The sequence below is a fragment of the Delphinapterus leucas genome, chromosome 12 (assembly GCF_059928025.1).
Source record: "Delphinapterus leucas isolate spDelLeu-1000000601 "Yukka" chromosome 12, BTC_Dleu_Yukka2, whole genome shotgun sequence".
Taxonomy (NCBI): Eukaryota; Metazoa; Chordata; class Mammalia; order Artiodactyla; family Monodontidae; genus Delphinapterus; species Delphinapterus leucas.
Window position 1 is genome coordinate 81256019 of NC_143140.1, and position 6193 is coordinate 81262211.

General features: G+C 43.6%; 1 non-coding gene across 1 annotated transcript; it reads right to left on the bottom strand.

Annotated features, from left to right (window-relative positions):
* Window positions 1-5676: 5676 nt before the first annotated feature.
* Window positions 5677-5746, bottom strand: LOC115802083 (small nucleolar RNA SNORD104). Its single transcript, XR_004022461.1, has one exon. It is a non-coding gene; the product is annotated as a small nucleolar RNA SNORD104 (small nucleolar RNA).
* Between the last annotated feature and the right edge of the window lie 447 nt (window positions 5747-6193).

The window sequence follows — 6193 nt, forward strand, 5'->3', positions numbered from 1 at the left end:
ATTGCCTGACACCTACTTGAATGGCTAAAACTAAATAAAAAGTACTGACAATACTAAGTGTCAGCAAGTATGAGAGCAACTGAATATTCATCCATTGCTCATGAGTGTGTACATTGGTAAGATCATTGTGGAAAACTGCTTTGCATTGATCATATGTGTAACCTTTGACACAGAGATTCCTTTTCTAAATACATCTGATAGAAATGTGTACATATATGCACCAAAAGAATGCTCATAGCAGCAATAGCTTAAAACTGGAAACAATCTAATTGCCCATAAATAGTAGAATGGATTAAAAACTAGTGGTATATTCACATGATGGAATACTATCCAGCAATGAAAATGACTGAACTGCTCATACATTCAAGAAACATGGGTGAATCTCATAAACCTGGTTTTGAGGGAAAGAACTCAGATACAGAAGGCTGCATATACTGTAATATTTCATTTACGTAAAAATTTAAAATATGTAAAATTAATCCAGGATGTTGGAAGTCAAAATAGCCAATTTCTTTTGGAGAAAAGGGAAGGGAATATGAGAGGAGCTTCTGAGAAGATGGTAACCTATTTCGTGACCCAGGCTGTTACTAGAGTGTGTTCACTCATTGGGTATACAATGATGGTTTGTGCCCTTTTTGGTGTGTATGCCATATGCACTTATACAAAAAAACTTTTTAAAAGGGAATCATAAGTGAATGAGAACCAAGGAAGTAAAAGAGGAAACAGACTTTTTTTGTCAATAAGTTCATTGCTAAATGGGAGGATGTAAAAAGGAAGAAGCTCGGGGTGTAGTAAGATTGTGCTGAAAGATGTTTTTGGTTTTTGTTTGCGGTACGCGGGCCTCTCACTGTTGTGGCCTCTCCCGTTGTGGAGCACAGGCTCCGGACGCGCAGGCTCAGTGGCCATGGCTCACGGGCCTAGCTGCTCCGCGGCATGTGGGATCTTCCCGGACCGGGGCACAAACCCGTGTCCCCTGCATCAGCAGGCGGACTCTCAACCACTGCGCCACCAGGGAAGCCCTGAAAGATGTTTTTTGGATTAGAAAAGATTTGCACTTGCCTGTATTCTGATTTTTGTAAGCCAGTGAAGGGGAAGGATCAATGCTATAGTAAATAAATGATAAAAATGATGAAGCACTCTTTTTAAAAATTTATGAAGCAGGGGCTCATGAGAAACAGCGGTATACGTGAAAGTGCTAATCTTGTGCAAGAATGACTTTTTTCCCTCCATGTCTCAAAAAAAAGAGAAAAATGATGGAGCCACATAGGGAACCCATAAAAGCATGGATGAAAAGTGGGAAATTGTGGGAACAAAGCTGAGGGAGTTTGTATCTGACACAAAGCACAGCCATATGCTGAAATGTTGTGAATCAGGCTCTGAATGTTAAGAAAAAAGTGATGAAAGTTGGCACATTCATTGCAGGAAAAGTGAAGAGTAGCTGCTTAGGGATAAATGAAAGAAAAACTGAGCTGTATGGAGGGGTCAGCTTAATTTGGAAATTACACATTTCTTATTGTGCTAATTGGTACAATCATACTCTTGGAAACCCAGGCAGGAAACCTTGAAGTCATTGTTTTATTTCTTCTTCTCACAATCATCTTACATTCAACACTCCTTCCCTTTCAGTCTTCTGCAATCCAGGCTCTATCAGAGAAAACCTAAACCACTGTAACATTTTCCCAGTGGGGTCTCTGCCTCCAGTCTCTGCCTTCAATAGTTATTTTCCTAATACAAACATTTAGATGTCTGCATGCCCATAGAGATGGCTCCTAGCATGGGATGCCAGTTAAACTAAAAACTTAGCTGGACCATGATGGAATCTGGGGCACGTGGCACATCGTGGACTGGATGTTAGCCCAACACATCCAGCCCATCACACAGTCAAACCTTCACCTGGGTAAGTATAAACTAATAAGTAGTGACGTTTGTGGAGTACTTATGTTGGGAGAGACATGGTTCTAAGCAACTGGCATATATGGGCCTATTTAATTCGCATAACAACCTCTGGGGAGGGTTCTAGTTTTCTCATTTAATAGGCAGAGAAATGAGATACAGGAGGCCAAGTAAACTGCCCCACTTAGAGTTAGTGATGACAGCACATGGATTAAAAGCCAGTTAGCTGGATCCAAAACCACGCATTTAACCCCTGCACTCAGAACAGGCACTTGCTTGGCTTCTAACACCTCTGTCTTTGGTCTGCCTGGCCAAGTCAAAGTCTTGGTTCTGCAGCCCACATTCAGCATGGTCCTAGAGAATGCTGGCTTTTCTTCTGGTTCCAGGAGGCCCTACTCAGTAGTGAGAAATGGTTATTAATTTTTAACTGCTGGAAATAAATATCTAAAAGTTTAAAAAGAAAGTAAAAGAAAAAGCATTGGTGGGTGAAATCCTATCCTTGTAGGGAGTAAGTTTTCCTCTAATAGAAGATTATTTTCTGTAAATCAACTATACTCCAATAAAAAATAATTTTTAAAAAAGGAAACAAGCTACATAATAAACTTAGTTCAGAACCTGATCCCGCTCCCCCCAAAAAAGTGATCTAAGAATAAACGATTTCTCATACAGGAAAAAAGAAAAAGATTATTTTCATCCTTCCACTCTCCCCTTCTCCGTGCACTGTAGTAAGAATTCCAACATAAAACTATCTTTATCTATTTTATGAATAGTTTACCCTGTTCTGTTGGATGGATTCTTATTTGCAAAAAGACTTGTTCTTTTATTCCTTGCTTTTCTTAACAAAATCATCTTTTGAACAAAGAAATGTTTAAAGAATTGGTTCCCCTTCCCCCCAAAGTTTGCCTCCCCTTTCCAAACTAAACAGTAACCCCCTTTTTCCCCCACCTAGAGCATTTTTTTCCAGGATTCTTTAAGCAAGTTCGAGGTTACAACAATCTTTGCTGAGACACTCTTAAGATTCCATTGTAGATATAATCCTTATCAGTGTGACTGTGATTACCAAGTCGCCTAGCTCTTATACAGAGTCAAAGATAAAGGCTAATATTCTACAAACTGAAATGCTGCAGCCTTTGAAAGTTAAGTTTTTCAGGTACAGCTTTGTCACTTAATGTACTTCTTTCTTCCCTCAAGACAGAGCGAGAGGGCTTGTCATGAAGAGCGGGAAACCTCCACCTTCCCACGCTCGCGGGTGAAAGCCCTATCGTAAAAACACGGTACCTTATCCTTGAAACAAATTTCTCTCTGACTTCAGTGACACTAAAATGCACTGCAAACAATGGTGCTGGCACAGTTCCAGTGTTTCTGGACACTGCTTCTTAACATAAAATGAGTTCACAAAGGCTTGGGTTTCATTTCTGAGGATAACGGATACTTTAAATACTGTACACTTTTGTGTCTACACATACAAAGTAAAGTAGTGAATCGGGGCAATTATCCTTGTAATTCAAGTGCACCCTTTCCTCCCCACATACATATTTTGGCTTTAATTACCTGAATGTTTCAAATGAAAAGTGTCTTTTTTTCCCATAGAAAATTGCTTCATTTCTATTTTTTTTTTTGTTTGTTTGCGGTACGCGGGCCTCTCACTGTTGTGGCCTCTCCCGTTGCGGAGCACAGGCTCCGGACGCGCAGGCTCAGCGGCCACGGCTCACGGGCCCAGCCGCTCCGCGGCATGTGGGATCTTCCCAGACCGGGGTACGAACCCGTGTCCCCTGCATCGGCAGGCGGACTCTCAACCACTGCGCCACCAGGGAAGCCCCATTTCTCTATCTTGTATGTGTAAATTTAAAGTATTCTCTACTCCATATATAGAGATGAGAGAAAGTTTTGCAAATAAATAATTTCGGAAGCAACACTTTTCCATTTTCTAATGGAGAGCCACACAGCACCTCGAATATGGTTCAACAGGCAAAAAATGGTTCGCCTGTGAGGTCGGAATCCCACCCAGGCAGGGACGTCTCATCCCCATCTTTCAACCCCGAGGAACAGAGAAGACAGTACAGACCCTGCCACCAGGGAGCTGACAGAAGCTGTCATCCAGGAGGAAGGAACACAATTCACCTGTGGCCTGAGAATTGTCATCAGTTGTGTTGACAGGCGCGTGGGCTGAGGAGAGAGGCAAGGTCTGTGCCAGCCCGTGAGAGGATGGAGGGTCCCCCTCCTCTCATCCAGCAGGAGTGAGATACTGCTGTCAGCATCACAGTGTAAGGCATGGACAGATCATTCCTAGACACTTTGTGGAGATCCTCACCAGGCTTGGGGGTGAGGGTAAGGGATTTGAAGGATGGGATTGGAAATCGTGCAGCATCCTCCGTGCTGGAGCGCACATACTGTGTGATTACCTGGTACCCCGAGGGCCTGGCTGAATCACCCGTCTCAAAGTACTTGCATTAGTTTAAGGAAAAAAATGCTGTGGTTTGGCAGGTGAGCCAAGTACTTCTTCATTGCTGTTGTTTGTCCTTTTCACTCAGCTATGAAAGGAATGTGTCGCTTTCTTTCAAAACTGTGTAGACAGAAATAAGGACTTGGTCTCAGGAACCCTTAAGGGACTACAACTGAGTAAAAGGAACTCATGTTTAAAATACACATTAAATTCATCCTCAGAATACTTAGGATATGCCAGAGTCTCTGAAAATGAAAGATTTTTAGGGTTATGAAACATAGGACAGGGGAGAGTAACCCCAAAAGACCTCACATAACTAAAGGGGAAACTGTATGTTCTTTATTGTAACATGGCTATGATTCCAAGGTTTCAGACTACAAAAGACTCTAAAATGTTCTTGGTATTGAGCGGGAAAGTTTGTGGATTTCAAATAAACGCAAAGTGAGTGAGCATGGATGTGTTCTGCTGGGAAGTCAGTGCCTCCGTAAACCAGCTGATAATGAAAACAAGATGCCCCATTTCTGGAAAGAGGGGATCTGTGGGTCCAGATAACCAGGAGATGTCAAGAAGCTCGATTCACGAAAGCTGTGAAGGACAAGGAGAGTGATTGGAGTCGTTGAAGCTGAATGGCCCAGAAAAAAACAGTCAGTTAGCAAGTCCTGGGAATTGTCAGCCATGAATGTGGCCACAAAGATGAAGGAAAGATAAATTCATGATGCTAAGGTTTTCGTTTTCTGGTCATAAATCAATATTTGTTTATGTCAGTTTACCTTAAAAGCAACATTTAGTCACGAGCTGTTTGAACATCATTTATTATTGCTTCAGGCCAAATGCACCAGGAGGAGGCCAGAGACACAGGGCCCTGTAGGGAATGAATCCCTTGCTCGGAGCTTGGAAGGTTCCGTTCAGTGGTCAATACCCTCAGCCACTTGCTGAAGGCCTGTGGTCCTTCCTCCTTTCCTCACAGATCTCAACAAACTATCCTTTGCTTAGACTTAATCCCTGTCTACCTACCTGCTATCCAGCCTCTGTCATTTTCCCGCTCAAATCTCCAAGCCTGTGTCCACCCACTCTGTTCCGTCTTCAACCCCTTAAATTTGCACCTCCACCTGCAGATGAGCCCTCGCCTCTCAAAGTCCCCCACGATGTCCTTTCTCTTCCTGCTTCTCCTCTGGGTCCTCTTCCCTCGTCCTCCTTTCTTTCTGTCTCCCCCCGCTTTCCCCCGACGTCTCTCCCAAGTTCAAATTCAGCGAGTTGGCTCATGGGTTATTCTTCTCAGCCCTTCTTTGATCTTAGACACTTTTGACCAGTATATCCTTTTTTTTTTTTTCAGCGGCCCGGCTCAGACTCCAGTTCGCATCACCCGCGTCAGCAGTCTAACACGTGCTTTAATTCGGATGTCATCACCGCCAGCCGCCCACCCTCCACCCGGTTCCCAGGCCCCGAAAGAGGGGACAGACCTGCCCCAGCCCAGGACACACCCCACCTCATCTTCACCACTTCACAGTCGCTCGACCACTATATCGTTTTAAGAATAATTCGCTTGTCTTCTGTGTTCTCGGCCTTTCTCTCTGTCTGATTCTGCATCACCTTTGCATCTCCCTTCGTCCTCCCGTCCCTCACCTGTGCATACCTTCAAGTCTCTATTTTTGGCACTCTCCCCTCTCCCCAGCTTCTCAAGACCTTTCATTCGTGCTACAGCTCCATCTAAATCTTCGTCTCCAATTTTAAATCCTGACTTGCCTACAGGCAATTCAGCTAAACTCAGTAAGTACTGGGTGCCATCATGTTGTGTGTCCAGCCGCCTACAAGAGACTCTCACTGTCCTTCCTGATGGCACCGTAAGCTGTAAATGCC